Below are 20,010 nucleotides of genomic sequence, written 5' to 3' on the forward strand. Positions count from 1 at the left end.
AAAAAAAAGAGGAGACAGAGACCGAGACAGAGGTAGAGAGAGACAAAGACAGGTACAGAGACAGGAGGCCTGGAAGGGGGTCTTCCTACCACGCGAGTTTTGTGTGCTGGAAGCCAAATTATCAGTGGGAAGTCTTGATTTCTGTTCCCCCAAAATGGCTAGTTTGCAGAACCCATGTGGCTGTCCAAACCTTGTTTTGCTTTGAAGCCTTTCTGTTTGCTCCCAGACGGGGTCCGGTCAGGAGCATGGGGGTCCTGTGGCACTGAGCGCATTGTGGCATCGCTGCCCCTCTCTGTCTTTTTTTTTGGAGAGGTTTTTGCTATAGGGCTCGTGTGCTCACCAGCCAGAGAGAGAGAGACAGAGAGACAGAAAGCGATAAATCACCACCGGGGGGACTGCCACGCCGCAGTCCCTTCTCCTCCATTCTCCTCTCGGGATCTTGGGCACGTATGCACACGCACCTGGCGTGAGTTTAAGCCACCGGGTCCGGGACTCAAACTGCTGTCGACTACGTGGGAGTCCAGCGACATAGCCATTACGCTAACTGCTGGTCCCTCGCTGCCCCTCTCTGGATGCCCTTGGAAGCGAGCACTTGCTCAAAACCCAGCAGGTTTTGCCTGGATGACGGCAGAATCGGTGGACAGGTGAGTGAGCCTGTGGATGTTTCCTTGAGGGCCTTCACTGCCGCTGAACCTGATTCTGTCTGCAGTCTGGGGGCTGAGGAACAAGAGCGTGGGACAAACAGAGGGGACCCCCAGTCTGCAGGGACACTGGGCCCCAGCTCAATCTGGCTTCACCAAGTAGACCCAGGGTCTTTCCTTAGGGCCCACAGAGGCCTGAACTAGGCCGGTTCTGGGTCTTAAGACATTCACAGATTAACCCAGGTGGCAGGAGCTGAAGGACGCCAAGCCTGGGTTTCTTCGTCTGTAAAAGGGGATCTTAGTGGTCATCGTGAGGAGCAGACAAGTCAACGCACATCAAGAACTAGTGTGGGCGGGACCAGCAGTTAGCGTAATGGCTATGTTGCGGGACTCCCATGTAGTCTACCGCGGTTTGTGTCCCGGACCCGGTGGCTTAAAAATCTCATTGGGCCTGTGTGCATGTATGCCCAAGATCATGAGAGGAGAATGGAAGAAAAGGGATTGTGACATAATCATTCCCCTGGAGGTAATTTCTCACTTTCCCTCTCACTGTCTCTGTCTCTCTCTGGTGAGTGCACGTACCCTATAGCAGAAACCTAAAAAAAAAAAAAGTTTTTGAAACACTGACCTAATGCAGGCTGGCTCAGGGGCACAGGGCGATGCACCGCTCAAGTCATGCCGAGTGTGGGCATATTGGAGGGGTACGGCATGGAAGACAACGGGCTCAGTTCCCTGGCTGGCCTGTAAATGCCTCCAGGTGTGTGCCCATGACCCTGGCTGGTTGGGAAGGCTCAAGGAGGGAATCGTGGTATGAGACCTGTTGAGGGTGCTTCTCTCTCTCTCTCAATAAATAAGCTTAAAAAGAGAGAGAGAGATGGGGCCAGCAGGTAGCGTAGTGATTAAGGCATTGGAGTCCCACATGGCTGCTTGGTTTGCCTCCCAGACCTGGTAGTTTGAAAATCATGCCGGGTGTGTGTACACGTGTGCTGAAAATCCCAGGAAGAGAATACAGAAGGGACTGTGACATGGCCACAAATCACCCCAGGGGTGATTTCTCACTTTCTCTCTAGCCGTCTCTCTTTCTCTGCTGAGTGCATGTGCTCTAATGGCAAAAATCTTAAAAAAAAAAAAGGAAGAAAGAAAGAGAGCGAGCACAGTGCCCGGCACTTGGTCGGTCTTCAGTAAATATTAGTGATCATTATTATTCTGCTGAATTGATGTTGATGAAGCAGAACTCCCAACTTTGTGACTAGGAGAAAGTAAATAAGGACCTACGCTCAGAAAGACAGGGCACCCTTTAGACGGCACAGTGGGAGGGTGGGATGGGGGAAGGAAAGAAGGACAGAGCCGGTGGCTTCAGGAGGTTCCTGGAGGTCAGGCCTACAGGACAGGGCAGTCTGTGCTGAGCAAGTGCTGAGGGAAGGAGGTGGACCCAGCCATGCCCGGCCCATGTGGTGCTCAGTGGCCTGATGCAGCCCAAACCCATGGCCTCCACAGCCCTCCAGAGCTGTCTGGTCAGGAAGGTAAGTGGTGTCAGTGGGGGTTTTCGTTCCAGTAAACAGAAGAATGGTCTCCCGGGACCAGCAGTTGGCATAATGGCTATGTCGCTTGACTCCCATGTAGTTGTCTGTGGTTCGAATCCCAGACCTGGTGGCTCAAACTCATGCCAGGCGCATGTGCGTGGGTGCCCAAGATCCCGAGAGGAGAATGGAGGAGAAGGGCTTAATGGCATGGCCATCCTTCCTGGAAGATGATTTCTTGTTTTCTGTCTCTCTGCCTTTCTGGGCAGTGCATGTGCTCTATAGCAAAAACCTCTCCAAAAACAAATAAACAAACAAACAAAAAAGAAAACAAGGAAGAACCGTCTCCCATGCACAGTGCCCACCTGGCCATCCTAAGTGTGATCTCTCGAGCTGGGTCTGCAAAGCGATTTTGGGTGGGTCTGAGCTCTTCTGCAGATGAGAAACTAGGTTTAGCAAGGTTGCTTGGCCTGCCCACAGGCTCTCAGATGAGACCCAAGCCCCCTCCACTGCTCTGCACTGCCTGGACACTGGCCTGGCTGGGTCTGAGTTCAAGGGAGGAGGGACCCTCTCCAGACATCAGTCTAGCTTTGCAAATATGAATCGGGAAGTCCTTCCTGCTACTGTATTTTGCTTATGGGACCAGCACTCAGTGTTTGAGTCCTTCATTTGCCAACACTTCTTGGAAATGTAATCTGTAAGAAACTATTTGCATTTAGAAATATGTAAAATTTCCCTTTGATCCAGCAATCCTACTTCTGGGAATCTACCTGTGCATAGGAATATGATGTGTACTGCCACCATGATTATGTTGGCAAAAACTTGAAAGTAAATTTTTTTTTTGAGAGGTTTTTGCTATAGGGCACATGTGCTCGCCAGACAGACAGAGAGACAGAAAGCGAGAAATCACCCCCCAGGGGGGATGGCCATGCCACAATCCCTTCTCCTCCATTCTCCTCTCGGGATCTTGGGCACGCACACACACGTGCGTGGTGTGAGTTTTAAGCCACCAGATCTGGGACTCGAACCACAGTAGACTACATGGGAGTCCAGCAACATAGCCATTAGCCATTACGCTAACTGCTGGTCCTAAAACTTGAAAGTAATTCTGAAAGTTGATTGGGACTAGAAAGGTTAAATAAGTTATGGTGCATGCCTTTTTGGGATATTGGTCTTTTAGAAATTAGATTTCTAGTGCTGGCTCTGTGGCCTGGTGGCTAAGCAAGCCAGATCCCTCATGACCAGTGGGCCCAGTGGCTTGAGAAACTTTCTGGGTGTGTGTGTGCGTGCACCTGAGCCCCAAATCCTGAAAGGCGTAAGAAATGGAGAAGAAGGGATTGTGGTGTGACCATGCCCCATGGGCAGTGCTTTGTCCTCTCCCAATCTCTCTCTCTTTCTCTCTGGTGAGCATGCTTGCCCTCTAAGCAAAAGAAAAAAAAAAAGAAGAAGAAGATTGCTATATTACTATCTGGAGGACTCTCCTTGACAAATTATTTAATAAAAGAAAAGTTCTTGATGCTGTCCAGTAATATGGATGATACAATGCTATTATTTTAAAAAGGGAATTTCTATCTGTGTTTTATATCCTCATTTGTACATAGAAAAGGAGTGGAAGGAAACCCATTGGTTATTTCAGAAGGTAAGATTGGAGGCATATGGGAAGATTATTAATCTACCTTTGAATTCATTTTAGTCATTACAAGGATGTTATTATTTTAGTATTAATACATCTTAAAATCCAATGAGATTGGGGCTGGTGGTTGGCAGGGCGGTTAAGGCACTGGACTCTCACATGCCCAACCATGATTTGAGTCCCACAATCCCTTTCCCAAAGGCTTGCTTTGTCACTTTCCTTGTCTCTTTTTTTCCTCTCTCTTGCTAGTGAGTACCTATATCAAATTAAAAAATGATAATGATGATAAATATTGGATTGTTGGGAAAGTCATGATGCATTTTTACATAGAAAAAGTAGGAAAAAATCGGCCAGCAGATGGTGTGGTGGTTAAGGGCACTGGACTCCCACATGGCTGACCAAGGTTCAAGTCCTAGACCTGGAGGCTTGCTTTCTCTCTCTTATTGTGTCTCTCTCTGGTCAAATGAAAATGAATAAAGTTAATAAAATTCTTTAAACAAAGAAAAAGTAGAAAAAATATGACTTTTTGAGATAACTCAATAAAATTAAATAAATATTAAAAAATAAAAACCCGATGAGATAAAGTCCTATACAAGGAGACTTTGAAAAATTGGCATAAAATGGAATTAAAATATACGTTCATTTGGTGCAAATTTTAAATTTCTTTTTGATTTGGCGTTTCAGTTTTTGCCATAGGCACATGTACTCACTAGAGAGAGATGGAAAGAGGGAAGATGAGAAATCACCCCTCTGAGGAGATAGACTCATCACAATCCCTTTCCCTCCATTTTCCTCTCAGGATTTTGGGCACATGACTGACAGGGCTGCGAGTCTGATTCCTTAACCACCAACCATGCCACCTGCTGGCCCTGGTGCAAAAAATGTCTGAAATCCTTGCATATAGAATTAAAGTGAAAGATTATTTTGGTGCAAAAAAATGTTTAATCCATGCATACCAAGCACTACATATGGAAATCCAGGCAAAGGCACAGTGGGAATGCCACCTAACCTGTGTTCACAGCCCAGGTCCTCGACGGGCACACTGGGCATGCGTGTCTAGGTCTGCTGGGACTGTGGGGGCTAGCAGCGGGACGACCCTGGGTCTTTCTCCCTCTCTCTGTCTCATGAAAGAAAGAAAGAAACTTTAAAACAAAGTATGCATGGGGCCACTTGACGGCAAGGTGGTGAAGGCAGCCGAATCCCACATGGCCGACCATGTGCTCTGAGTCCTAGCCCTTCAGATGCACACCATGAGCGCTGTGTGCCCCAAATCCCGAAAGGAGGGAGAGATGGAGGAGACGGCATCGTGGCATGTCTGTGCGCCCCATGGGGGGTGCTTTCGCACTTTCCCTGCTCTCTGTCTCTCTCTGGCAAGCTCACATGCCTTCTGAAAAGTTAAAACAAAACAAAACATCATACATGGATTTAAAAAAAAATGTTTTGCACTAAAATAAACTTAAGCCTATTTCCACGAACTTTTTGAAGTTCCCACAAATCTGACTCCTCAGAATCTCAGAGATTCTCTCACCACTTGGTTTAAACTGGAGAATGATTTACAAGCTGCCTAAACTCAGTGGCTATGTGTTGAGTCCCTATTAAGTGCCCTGCGAACCCCATGCTCTGGCTTGGAGGACACAATGCCTTGTTATAGAGAACATGTCAGCCTTGGTCGGCCTGCAGGAGGCGTACTGCCTGACTGAGGAGAACAGAACAGTCTGCTTATGAGCTGGCATGCACACCGCCTGTGTGGCACTGCGCTGTATGTGCAGTAAGGATGGTTTAGTCTGGCTCCCTCACTTTCTGCCTTCTCATGTTTGAAGGCCGCAGGACAAACCACCTGTGTTATTGGTTGCACTGCTTTTGAGAGCTCGTTATGTAATTATGGCTTTGCTGTTTTATGCCATTGCAGGTAACACGCATGTGCGTGTGTGACACTTGGGTTTTGGCAACGAGCCATTATTGTCTGTAGTCTCTTTTTTTAAAAAAAATTATTTTATTTAACTTTATTTATTCGTTCATTTATTTATTTCAATTTGACCAGAGAGAGAGAGAGAGAGAGAACAAGCTGCCAGGTCCGGGACTTGAACTGTAGTCAGCCACATGGGAGTCCAGCACCCTTAACCACCAAGCCACCTGCCAGCCCCTGTCTGCAGTCTCTTTAAGAGAAAGGAGCATCTGGCCTGTGAGCTAGCCAGCCCTGTTCTGCTCAGCCCTGTTCAGCTAGCTAGCCCCACTCAGCCAGCCCCACTCAGCCCTGACAGCCTTGGCTTGGCTTGGCCTTGACATGGCTAGACCCTGCACTCTGAGCTCCGAGAGGAGTAGGCCGCATCGCGAGCATTCCTCATGTGCGTTATAAGTTCCAAGAGGGAGGAAGCACTTCACTAGCCTACTAAGCTCTGTGAGCTCGCTAAACTCAGCAATGAGCAACATGACATCAGCGTGGGCCTTTTTCCAACCCCCCAATCTCTGTTTGACTCACCCTTGGGAGAAGGAAAGAACCTTCCAAAACAGGTTCTGAATGCTCACAACGCCAGGACTGCATAACTCCGCTATTTAGTTACCGCGAGAGTCATTGTCCTGACCCCATACAACCTCGGCTTCAACATCTATGACGTGGAGCTAGACATTGCCTACCTCACAGAGACTCCCAGTACCCATGGAAGTCTTAGGATTTTGTCATCCATTCATCATTCATTTGTTCCAGAATTTCTGACAGAGCAGCCGCCATGGCCAGGGAGGCTCAGAGGTAATTAAGATTCATCCTGTTCCTCCTACGACTTGAGCTGTGTCCACTGATCAGAGTGGAGAGAGGAATGCTATTGAGATTGAAGTCTGGGAGGGCTTCTTCAAGGAGGGGACACTCAAACTGGGGCTTAAAAGAGGAGGGTGGTTTCACCAGGCAGAAAGAATGTGGTGCAGACGTTCTATCGAAGAAAGGAAATGGTTGAACAGAAGTGCGGGCCCTGAGACGGATGTATTTCTTCTTGTATTTCTTCTGCTTTTCTTCTTCTCCTTCTTCTCTCTCTCTCTTTTTTTTTTTTTCTTTTTTTTTGGCCACTGGGCACATGCACTTGGCAGAGAGAGACAGACAGAGAGAGAGAGGGAGAGGGAAAATGAGAAACCACTCCCCAAGGGGATAGCTACAACCCTTCCTCCTCCCTCTCCACTCAGAAACTCTGCATGATTTGCAAGCCACTGCGTCTGGGACTCAAACTGCTCAATGGGCCATGTGGGATCCAGCTCCTTAAGTTCCACGCCACCTGCTGGCCTGACAGATGTATTTATTTGGGAATCTGGGAGTGGCTTGGCCTTGCTAGATTTGAGAGGTCTATAGATGGCTGGGAAATATCAGGAAATGAGTTGGGAAGGAAACAGGGCCAGGTCAGGCGTACCCTTACACTAAATGTAACGGTAGGACACGTAGGTAACTGTTCGAGAGCCGTTCATCGCAGTGTGGTGAGCCAGTGTTACGCCAGGGCAGAGGAGGAGGCGGAGGCACAGGAAGGCAGAGTGTCTTGCTAAGCGTCAGTCGGCCAGCTGTCCAACGTGACTCGTCACTTACAGGCGTGTTTAGAGCTCCTTCGCCCATGATACACACCCGTCTAGACTGAGGAGTCCGTGTTGTTCTCATGGATGATCTCGACCCTGATGGCAGCCGCTACACCTGTTGCTTTTGCAGGCATCCTCGCACCTGCAGGTGGGCCCGAGACCTGGTGGACACTTGCTCCAGTCTCTGAGCCTGGAGAAGCAAAGAGCTTTGTGAGTCGGGAAGGGAGCTCTATGCCCATTTAGCTGGTGAGGAAACAGAGGCTTTGGATGTCTATCTGCCCGAGGTCACTCAGGGAACTGCATGCCCCAAATCTCTCTACTTCCCCCCTGCTGTGTCAGGCCTCACAGCAATCCTGTAATATCAGTCATTCCCGCTTTCCAGATGGGGACGCTGAGGGTCTGAGCAGCGAGGAGCCTGCCCCGGTTCTCACAGCTGTGCTCTGGTCTGAGGATGCTGGGTCTGGCCTGACTCCCTGGAGTCACACTGTCGTCGCGACACATCTGGACCTGGTTGGGGAGGCCCTGTGTGGAGGGTTTCTTTCTGTGTGCCTTCCTATAGATGCATAATGAAATTCTCTCGTGCTTTGCCCATCCCAGATTCCTGCTTCAAAGCTAATTTCTTCTCTAACAGGAAAACAGGATTTTTGTTTGTTTTCCTAACAGCAGCAGAGGCAGGTGTACCTCCCTGAGACATCTCCATAGCTGTTTGAAAGCGAGGCTTTACATGGCGGGGGCAGGAAGTAGCAGCTGGAATGAAGAGATGCCACGCTGTGTGCTTTCGCTGTGACCGCGTCTAATAGCTCCTGGCAGCTCTGCTGGATAGATGTCACCATCCTCGCTTGGCAGGAGGGGAACTGAGGTGCCCAGGAACAGGGACTATGTCAGTAACAAAGGCAGGCAGGGGCCGGGGGTGGCACAGCGAGGCAGACCCACATGGGAAGGTTCTGGGTTCCCATCTGGAGACCTCCTTGAGTACACCAGGACACACGCCCATGAACTGGGGCTGATGCTGGGGGTGGATCGTGCTGTCAAGATCCTGTTGGGGGTGATCTCTATCTCACTCATGGAGGAAGTAAATAAATAAACGTTAAAATTTTTAAAAATTGGGACCAGCAGATGGTGTAATGGCTATGTCTCTGGACTCCCATGTAGTCGACCTTGGTTTGAATCTCGGACCTGGTGGCTTAAAACTCAAGCCACGCACATGTGTGTGCCTGACCAAAATCCTGAGAGGAGAGTGGAAGAGAGGGGATTGCAGTGTAGTCATCATCTCTGGGGGGAGGTGGTGATTTCTCACTTTCTGTTTCTGTCTCTCAAGTGCTCACACACACCTTATAGCAAAAATCTCTATAACAATTTTTTTTTTTTTTTTAATATTAAGGCAGGTAGAGGATCAGCAGGTGGTGTGGTGGTTAGAGTGCTGGATCCCACATTGCTGACACTTTGGTTCAAGTCCCAGACATAGTAGCTTGGAAAACATGCTGGGCACATGTGTGCATGCCCCAAATCCTGACAAGAATGGAGGAGAGGGAATGCAGCGTGCCTCTCCCCCCACTAGGCGATTTCTCGTTTTCTCTGTCTGTCTCTAGAGAGTTCATAAGCCCTGTAGCAAAAACCTAAAACAAACAAACAAACAAATTAAGACAGGAAGGACTTGATGTTTGACTGTATCTTGAACCTGGTCCTTAGCCGTGTTTGGCGAGGCCGCTGCCTGAGTCCGGACCCATGCCGTCTCTCTTCGGGTCATTTCACTGCTAGTCTCTTTGCCCCAATCCTTGCCCTCTCCCCAAAGCCGTTCCCCTCACTGCCTCCAGATATTTTTTTCTTTTCTTTTTTAAGAGAAATATTTGTTATAGGGCGTGTGCACTCGCCGGAGAGACAGAGAGACAGGAAGTGAGAAATTATCTCCTGGGGGGACGGCTACTCCACAATGCCTTCTCCATTCTCCTCTCGGGATTGTGGGCATGCGTGCACATGTGCCTAGTGTGAGTTTTTTTAAGCTGCCAGGTCCACGACTTGAACTGTGGTCAACTACATGAGAATCCAGCAATGTAACCATTCCACCATCTGCTGGCTGCCCTCCAGATTTTTCTTGTTTTTTTTTTTTTTTTTGAAAGGTTTTTTGCTATAGGGCGCTTGTGCTCACCAGAAAGACAGAGAGAGACAGAGAGATAGAAAGTGAGAAATCACCTCCCGGGGGGATGGCCACACCGCAATCCCTTCTCCTCCATTCTCCTCTTGGGATCTTGGGCACACATGCACATGTGCCCAGCATGAGTGGTCGGCTACATGGGAGTCCAGTGACATAGCCATTACGCTAACTGCTGGTCCCTCTTTTTTCCCCTTAATTAAATACATTTATTTATTTTACATTCATTCACTGTACATCATCACAGTATACAAATTGTGATTTCCCATCCAGAATACACTGTACATTGGCTTAGTCAAGGATGTTACCATGCATGTTATCTCAGCAAATAATTTTCCCTTTCTTCTTTCCCTCCAGATGTTTCTAAGCCACACATCTCTTTAGCCATTCTCCTGTTTGAAAGACCGAGTTTCCATTGGCCTTGTGAGAAAACTCAGTTTATCAGCTCCACTCCTTCTCACCTCCATTTGAATACTTTTTTTTTAATTGCCAGAGGGTACATGCACTGACCAGACAGAGAGTGGCACAAAAGAAAGGGGGAGCACCCCCAGCAGGGTGTGGCCACACCACCGTCCTTTTCCCTCCATTTCTGCATTCTGCCAGGATCTCGGCATACATGCACGCACCAGTGTTCTGCGTGGTTTTAAGCTGCTGGCACTGGGACTTGAACCCCAGTGGGTCGTGCGGGATCTGGCTCCCTACGCACAGGGTCTTGATGCCACAATCCACCCACCACTTCCAGACAGCTCTGGATCATGGGCAAATGCGTGTCCCACATGCCTGGAGGCCATGTGGAGACCTCCCTCAAGGAAGTCTCCAGGCTTGAGCTGGAATTTTCTCATGTGGGATGACTGTTTTGCAGTGTTGCGTTTGACCATCGTGTTACCGCCCGGCCCCAAGGACACTTTTCAAATGAGTTTTCACAGGAATCATTTTGGCTAGAGGATTTTGTAACACAACAGCTAGGACAGAAGAGTAATAATAACACGACAATAAGATCTAAGTGGGAGGCTGGCAGGTGGCATAGCGGTTAAGGCGCTGGACTCCTAAGAAGGTGGATCTCTGAACCAGGAAATGGGCCTTTGCCAGACACCAAACCTGCTGGCACCTTGACCTCAGACTTCCGGAACTGAGAGAAGTCAATTTCTGCTGTCTGTAAACTCCGCTTATGATCATTTTGCTACAGCAGCCCAAACTGACTGCAGCAGGCGTGTTCTAGAAGCCACTCCCTGGGCTTTGTGCCTCACACGCTCTCTCTCTTTAACTCTTGCTACCACCCTGAGATAAAGACACACGTGCCCACTTCACAAGGGCAGGAAAAACTGAGGCTCCGAAAGCCCAGCAGCTAACCGAGGTCGCACTGCTGGGAAGGGAGGTGGCGTGGCGTGGAGCTCAAGCCTGCCTGTGCTCCTTCCAAGTGCAACTCCATTCCAGTCCCCTGTTCTGCTTGCAGGAGCCTTGAATTCAGTTCCCAGGTCAGACGCCCCCACTTACTGTGGCTTAACTAAATTCATTTCACTTTCTCAAGCCTCACCTTATCTATCTCTAAGATGAGAGGATCCTGAGGGCTGAAAAGGAGCTATCAAAGGAAGCTTCTCCCCTCAGTATCCTTTGATTCTATGCACGTTCGGATATCAAGCCTCATAAACACAAAACATCATCAGACGAGCTTGTAATATAATTCTGAAGCAATATGTAGGATGAGGGCTATAAATCCGCAGGATGTCAATTCTAAGTTGAATACAATTAACAAGAATATGGTTCAAATATCACAAGGTCAAAACAATTTTGAGCTTTCCAGTGTTTACAAACATACCTCACTTCATAAACCTTTCCAATTCATGCTGCCCCATATATATATCCAGGAGGGCCTATTTTAAAACGACCCTATTTGATTTGATGTGGCTTCAGGAGAGGTCTGTTAGAAATGTGCTACTAATTTTGGACTTTTGTGTTCAAGGGGAAATGCGATTGAAGCTTAATCCAATTTTCTAACACCCGAAAACAGCTACAAGGAAATCAGACAGGCATAAAGGAACAATGGCAGGGGCTGCCTCAGAAAAGACTCCACCGGTCACTAACTTGTTCTGCTGGAATTTCTCCTACCGATAAAATGTTAGTCCTGAGGCATGAGGCAATGTCAAGAAGATGGCTCATAACGGGGCAGGGAATTTGAGGGGGGCAGTAAGATTAGCTTGTAGAGTTGTCCTTGAGAAACTTTCTGGAGGACGTATCTGCTCTCACTAGCTGTACCCAGGAGTTAGATGATGGGTGATGATAACGTGAGGCATTTGCGGAGCCGCTGTCAAAGCCAGTACTAAGGGTTACCTAACTAATTGTGGTCCCCCATTTCTTCTGAAAAAGTGACTCCAGATGAGTCTGAGGTAAACGTGGTGGTCTTGTCCTTGTCATTGACTTGTTAAGAGTAGCCACGCGTTGCAGATGGTATGTTCGAAAATGGCTGCACCAATAGAGGTGCCCTTTGACTTACTGTTTTAAAATGTATTTATTTTACATTCATTCACTGTATATCATTGCAGCATACAAATGAGTTTTCCTATCCAGAATACACTGTATGTTGACTCCTTGACTTATGATGGAGTTATGTCTCAATAAATTAAAAATGGAATTAAATAATAATAATAATAATAAATAAATAAAATTAAATAATTTTTAAGAGGTTTTTGCCATCTGAATAAGCCACTTTGGAAATGAGTTATGCCATCTGATGCCATTGGAGAGCTAAGATGAGCCGTCCCTGCTGAGCCCTGCCCGCAGTCAGATTTTTAAAGGAAATAAATAACAGTTGTTGTAATGTTTTGGATTGGTTTGTCGAATTGTAATAGATAACCAGAACACATATCTTTGCCCAGAAGTGTGTTACGTGGTGACCTCTAACTACCAAAGAGGTTGGGGAATGTAGAAATTTGGTAGGCACATTGATATCCAGAGATAATCATCAGGGTTCTCTTAGAAATAAAGAATAGAATAGCACAGACAGCTAGCACTGAGGCTCATCTGGCACTTACAACTTTTTATCCACTTCATTGTTAACATGTCTTTCATTCACTATTGCTATTGTCTCCATTAAAAAAATACTTACCCTACAAGGAAATTTATACATTATATATGTATAATAATTACAAGTATATTACAAATGTCATAAAACTTACCCCAAAACAGAAACTTCAGAAGGGTTTTCTAAAAATGTTATACAAGGGAACCAGCAGTTAGCGTAATGGCTATGTCGCTGGACTCCCACATAGTCGACCACGGTTCGTGTCCCAGACCTGGTGGCTTAAAACTCACACCGGGCGTGTGTGCGTGCGTGCCCAAGTTCCTGAGAGGAGAATGGAGGAGAAGGGATTGCGGCGTGACCATCCCCCCTGGGGGGTGATTTCTTGCTTTCTGTCTCTATGTCTCTCTCTGTCTGTCTGGTGAGCACACGCGCCCTATAGCGAAAACCTCTCCCCTCCCCCCAAAAAAATGTTGTACAAGACTTTAACAATATATGTATTTTATGGGACCAGCAGCTGGCGTGGTGGTTAAGGCGCTGGACACTTCCACATGGTCGACCATGGTTCAAGTCCTGGACCTGGTGGTTTGCTTTCTCACTTTCTCTCTCTCTCTGTCTCCCTCTGGTCAAATGAAAATAAATGATGTGTAAATAAAATTAAATAAAATAATTTTAAAAAATATGTATTTTTATTTTATTAATTCATAGTATTAAAACAAAAATTATTACTATTATTATGTTTTGGGTGCTTATTAAAAGAGGTATCTTAGGACCATAGGTAGCATAGTGGTTGAGGTTTAGACTCCCACATAGCCAACCGCCGTTTGAGTCCTGGAATTGGCGGCTTGAAACTCATGCTGGGTGTGGTGCTTGTGTGCCCCAAACCCTGAAAGGAGAGTGGAGGAGAAGGGGTTACGGTGTGACCATCCTCTCTGGGAGGTGGTTTGTCACTTCCTGTCCCTCTGTATCTCTGGGGAATGCACACACCCTATGGCAAAAATCTCTCAAAAAAAATAGAGATATCTTACTTCATTTAATCATTAATATCTCCAGGCACAATGTATATAGGTTGAGCATCCCTTATACAAAAAATTCAAAATCCAAAACGCTGCAAAATCCAAACTATTTTGAGCATTAACATAACACCACAAGTGGAAAATTCGAAACCTTGTCTTGTATGACTAGTTGCAGTCAAAACATTGCGGCTCAAAACGATCGTATGACGTTACCTTCAGGCTGTATGCATGAGGTGTTGATGAAGCATGAGCACACTTCGTGTGTAGGTCTGGGGCCCGTCTTGGTTTATTACTGCCTTGCTAACAGAAACACCTGATGCTCAGTGGTTCTTGCAGAGTAGAGGTTTATTCAACTTGTGATTTGGGGACTTGGAAAGTCCAAGGCGTGGCGCTGGTATCAGGCTGCTCATGACGTGGCCAGCAGAAGCAGAGAGGTGGCAAGTACGTGCAAAGAGAGAGAAAGCATCCTTTTCTTACAATCCCCTTTATTACAAAATTCTTCTCGTGACTAGAAGCTACAACTTACTGATGTTAAGAGACATCGCTAACCCACTTATGAGAGTGCTGCCTCCATGTGCTATCGCTGTCCTCTAGGCATGATTTTTTTTTTTTTTTTCCAAAGGGTGCATGCATTCCTCAGAGAGAGAGGGGGAGAGAAACAGCACTTTCATGGGGCATGTTCATGTTGCAGTTCCTCTTCCTCCATTTCTCCATTCTATCAGGACTGTAGGCACACACACACACACACACACACACACACACACACACACACACACACGTAGCATGTTTTCTGAGCTGCTGAGGCCAGCATTTGAGCTGTGGTTAGACACCTGGGATCTGGCTTTCTGTGCACAGCATTTAACCTCTGTGCTCTGGAGCTGGCTCCAGGCTCCACCTCTCAAACTCCATGAGCCAATAAGTAAGACCTCACTTCTCATACTCCATTACACTGGAGACCAAATTCCAAAACATACACCTTTGGCGGACAAACCGTGATTCAAACTACAACAGGTTCCATCTCCAAGATATCTCAGGCTTGTGCAAATATTCCAGGTGCAAAAAAAATTGAAATCTAAAGCTTCTTGTCTCAAGCAGTTCGAATGAGGGATGCTCAACCTAACTGTTCATAGAACGGACTTGTGTTCATTACAGAGGGTGGGTGTGAGTCTTAGCTCCTCCGCTTGCTGAACTGCCTCACCACCCGCTTTCTCTCAGTGACTTCTGTGTCTTCGGATTAAACTGTCAGGGTTTGCCCAAAGGCATGGCAACAAACTCACTTGGAGGAGGAGAGACACCAAATCTCCTGCTTTCTTGATCGCTCAGGCTTCCAAGTTTAGTGCTGTCTTCAGCCCATCGCTTCTTTGCTGCGATCTTGTCCAGTGTGGTCCACACGAGTGTTTGTGTAACAGGACAGACAACCATGCTATAGTGAACAGGCTAGTGGGTGAGTGGACACTCCCCCTCCCTGGGGTCCCCCAGCCTGTGAGGACGCCTCGTTCTTTCTGCTGACAGCCGGCAGGTTCCGAGGCCCCAGTATCAACACAAGTATTAAATATAGGCTGCTTAATGTCCTAACTCCTGCTACCTATTAAATATAAATAAATGTAAGCAGAGGTTCTTGTGCACTTTTCCACGCCCCAGTGCACCGTCTCGCATACTCCCCAGCACTGCATTTCCTTCAACTTTGGAGACCGTCAGCCCCTTTGATTATGCGCTTCTTATGGGCAAAATGTATACCATGCTCATCTCTGAATTCCTCATGCCTGGAGCTGTTCTGGCACTGAGAAGTGGGTTACTCAGTATTTGTTGAACAGTATTTGTTGAACAAATGAATGAATGAATGAATGACTAGGATGGGCCCATCAGTAACAGGGCTCCAAGTTCTAGGATGGGGCTCAGGGGTAAAATTCTTCCTTTTTGGGTTTTTGCCATAGGGAGCATGTACTCCAGAGAGATAGACAGTGAGAGGGAAAGTGAGAAATCACCCCCCAAAGGGATGGCTACGCCACAATTCCTTCTCCTCCATTCTCCCTCTGGGATTTTGGTCACTTTGTACATGTGCCCAGTGCAAGTTTCAAGCTATCGGGTCCAGGACACAAACTATAGTCGACCACGTGGGAGTCCAGCATCTTAACTACAAGGCCACCCACTGGCTCCCAGGGGTAAAATTCTGAAATGGGACCTGAGTATAAGAAATTGGTAGATTATTAGATCCAAGGAGAGTTCAGCAAACCACTTAATATCTTCTCACTTAGTTTCTTCTGGAAACTGAACACAGTAATGATCTGTATCATCCCTGTTGCCCAGAGGAGCTCATGTGACCAGTTTATCAGAGAGTGAATTATGAATGGTCCAGGCTCCAAAACTACCTTCTCAGTGAACATTTGTTCCTCCTGGGAAAATAAAATAAAATACAATATGGTGGCCAGGCCAATGCCTGGAGGCAGCTAAGGAGACCGTCTTAGTTCCTTATCACTGCTATAACAAATGCCTAAAAACTTAGAGGCTTAAAACAACACACATTTGGATCTGCAGATGGCATGGAGGTTAAGGCAACTGGATTTCACAAGGCCGACCGCAAGGTTCGGGTCCTGGTCCTGGAGACTTGAGAAACACTGGATGTGTGTGTGAGCATGTGAGCGTGTGTGCGAGCAGGGTCCTTGGAGGAGAATAGAGAAGAAGGGATTGCAGCGTGGAGGGTGTTTTCTCACTTTGTGTCTCTCTCTTTGGCAAATGCACCCACCCAGTAGCCAACAAAAAGAAAAGAAAACAAACATAAAACAAACTAATTATCTTACAGTTCTAGAGGTCAGAAATCCAACGTGCGTCTTCCTGGGCTACGGTCAAGGCGTTGGCAGGGCTGGCTCTAGAACCCAGTCACCGTCTTTTCCACTTTCCAAAGAACGCACCTGTGGGCTGCCTCCTAGCATCTTCCTCCACCTTCAAAGCCAGCGTCTCATCACTGCAACCTCTGTTGTCAGTGTTACACCTTTCTTCTCTGAATTTAGCCCTCTGCTCTTCCTCTTATGAGGATCTTTGTGATTGCATCGGGGCCTCCTCGATAAGGCAGAATAATCTCCCCATTTTAAGATTGTCATTTCAATCCCATCTGAAAGTCCTGTTTGCCATTCATGGGTTAGGATGCGACACCTTTGGAAAAGGAGAGCTATGCTATTTGCAGCCCTCTCAGTGAACAAACAACCCCATTTGTGAGGGACCACCAGTTTTAGCACTGAAAATCCTGTGTCCTGGAAAGCCTCTTAGTCCCCTCCAAACTGGGACTGCAGGTCACATCAACAGGCAGCAGAATATCAGTTGTTATTAGAGCAGGTTGTGGAACAGACAGTCCTGGGGTAGAATCTTCTCACCACTGACTGGGTGTGGTAGCTGGTGCAAGATGCCCTTGCCTCAATTTTTTCATCTGGAAAGTGGGACTAATAACATTACCTGCCTTAGAGGTGTGAGATGAGGAATAAATAAGAAATGGTGGTATGGTGGATAAGGTTGCTAGATTCCACAAGGCTGACTGCACAGTTCAAGTCCTGAAGTGGGCGTCTTGAAAAACATGTTGGATGCATGTGCGTACATGTGCAAAATCCCGAAAGGAGAAATGGAAGAGAAGGGATTGCAGCGTGACCATCCCTCTGAGGGTGCTTTCTCACTTTCTCCCTCTGGCAAGTCCACATACCCTCTAACAGATTAAAAAGGTAAAAAGGATGATATGTACAATGATACAAAATGGTGACATCTATGAAAGTGGTAGCTGTGACTGTCACTCTATGGGGAGATCTTCTTGGGGTACAATGGGGTCCTGAGGAATTACATGACTTACAGTCCCTAACCCCTTTTCCTTCAGCCTCTCCCCAACCCAGCATGGCCTCAGTTCCCTCTGTTAGACTGGAGGCCCAGGCAGCTTGGTTGTGGGGGCTGGATGCCACGCCACAGTCGGTTGATGCAACCTGAATCTAGTCTGTCACCAGACCTGTGCTGTACTCAGATCTAACCCGAAGGTAGTGCATGCAGTGTACTCTGCACACGTGCTCTACTCTGCACATGGCACTCTACTCTGCACACGTGCTCTACTCTGCACATGGCACTCTACTCTGCACACGTGACTCAACTCTGCACACATCACCAGACCTTATGTAACACAACAGTCTGCTCTCTCCCTAAACCTTTATCATACGTGGACTGCTCCTACCTCTAAGACACTCCCCCTTCCTATATAGCCTTATAAAAATTGATAAACCCTGCCCTAGTGCATGACTTCTCTGTCCCGTCTCTCTCCCTTTCTTTCCCTTTCTGTCGGACCATTGAACATTGCCTGGGAGCACTCCCAATAAAGGCTCTACATTTTCACTTTCTCACGTGGTGGGAAAAAGGTGGGACCTTTCCCCAGGGGTGTAAGCAGGGCCTGTGCTCAGTGAGGGTTGGGCACTATCTGCAGATGCTGGGTTGAGCCAGAAAGCCCTGGGAGAGTCCCGGACAGAGAAGGGGAAGGCAGGTGGATGTGCTCTCTAGCACTGAGCTCCTCTGCTCCTGGGCTGCTCCCTGAAGGTAGGGGAGGGGTGAGGTGCTTCCTGAGTTGTGAGCCCACCAGGCTCTGTAGCCAGCAGTTCTGGGTGTTTTTTGGGCCTTGACAAAACATCCAGCAAGTAGGGGCCTTCCTGCATCTCCCCTCTGCATCCCTCCAGAAGGAAAGGGCATCAGGCAAGCTCCTCCCCTCACTTCCACTCCCCCCATCCCCTCCTGCAAACACAACAGCTTACTTAAGTTGAGCTCTGTGGTCAGTGTATTTAACTTGGGCTGCTTCGCTGATTGGTATTTGTTTAGGAGACAAATGTGTTCTGCATGAACAAGTCCGTGGTATTTTGCCCCCTGATTGGCTCAACAGGAAGTGGCTGTAGAATCTGGGGACAGTGGAATCTTGACCTTGGAGGAGCAGTTGGCTTGAATTAGGGAATTCCACTGTCTGCCAGTTGATTGCATCTCATTTGAATTTCACTTCCTGCCTCAGCTTTTGGTACTGCTGAGCCATCTGGGCTCCCTGTTTTAGCATCCTTGTGCTGTCAAGTCTTAGGAATGAGAGTCTTCTTCAATGGGGCAAATGCTTTCATGGTACACTAACACATCCAGACCTGCAGTGCACGCATCCAGGGCCCAGGGCCGCAGGGGGCTGAGACAGCCTGGTCCACCTCTAGGTATACAACGAGAATAAGTCTCCAAGGCCCCTTTTCCACCTGCACTAGACTGGCTACTCAGAAGGGAGTGGGGACAGACCTAATGGCTTCCCTCAGTCTGGCAGGAAGACCCCCTGATTGCAGAGTTACACAAATGATCAGATAAAAATGACAAGTGTGCAAAATCTGAGCAGGAGGGTAAACCTGTGTGCAGCTGGTTATATACCTCTAGTTTAGCAGCATGACAGGCACCTGCCTACCTCTCCTCCGGTTCCCCTGGAATACTCTCCTTCTCTGCCATGCTGGGTAGCTTCTTGTTCTCTGAACATACAATGTCTTTACTCAGGCTGTTCCCACTGCCTCCTCTTATTTGCCCTACAAAATTGAACCTCATATCACCTGATCTGGGAAGCCTTCCCTGCTCCCCTACTGACCCTATACTTCAGTGGTCCCTTTTACCTAAATGACCTGCCTTTGCCCCAGTCATATGCTGTCGTATTGCCCACGCTTGTTTTTAGAGTAAATTATATTGCTGGAACAACAGATGTCATAATGGTTATGTTGCTGAACTCCTATGTAGTTGACCACTGTTCAAGTCCCGGACCTGGTGGCTTAAAACTCACTCTGGATGTGTGTATGTGCCCAAAATTCTGAGAGAAGAATGGAGGAGGAGGGATTGTGGTGTGGTCATCGCCCCTGGGGCATGATTTCTTGTGTTCTGTCTCTCTGTCTCTCTAGTGAGCGCACGTGCCCTATAGCGAAAATCTCTCTAAGAAAAAAACAATTTTTTTAAGAGTAAATTTTACTACCGATTTTAATGTGTGCAATTTGATGGTGTTAGTGCACTCACCATATTCTGTAAACATGACTACTGTCTAGTTTGGGACATTTCCACCCCCCACTAAGAGCACCCCCATGCCTATGAGTAGTCGCTCCCAGTCCCCCCATACCCAGTCATCCCTGACAGCCACTGATTCTCTCTATAGAGAATGAAGTTCCATGTGAATGGAATCAGACAATACGTGCTCTTCCGTGTCTGGTTTCTTTCACTTGTGCGTCATGATTTTCTAATAACCCAGTATTACTACAATCCATCTCTAGAACTCTTTTTATCTTGCAAAACTGAAACCCATTAAATAATAATTCTTGGGCCATTTAGGTGTCCTGGTGGTTAAGACAGCTAGATTCCACATGGCCAACTATATGGTTTGAATCTCAGACCTGGCAACTTGAAAATCATGCTGGGTGCATGTGCATGCATGCCCAAAATCCTGAGAAAAGAATGGGAAAATAGAGTATTGTGGAA

The sequence above is a fragment of the Tupaia chinensis genome, unplaced genomic scaffold, assembly GCF_000334495.1.
Source record: "Tupaia chinensis unplaced genomic scaffold, TupChi_1.0 Scaffold141490_1, whole genome shotgun sequence".
In the NCBI taxonomy this organism is placed as follows: Eukaryota; Metazoa; Chordata; class Mammalia; order Scandentia; family Tupaiidae; genus Tupaia; species Tupaia belangeri.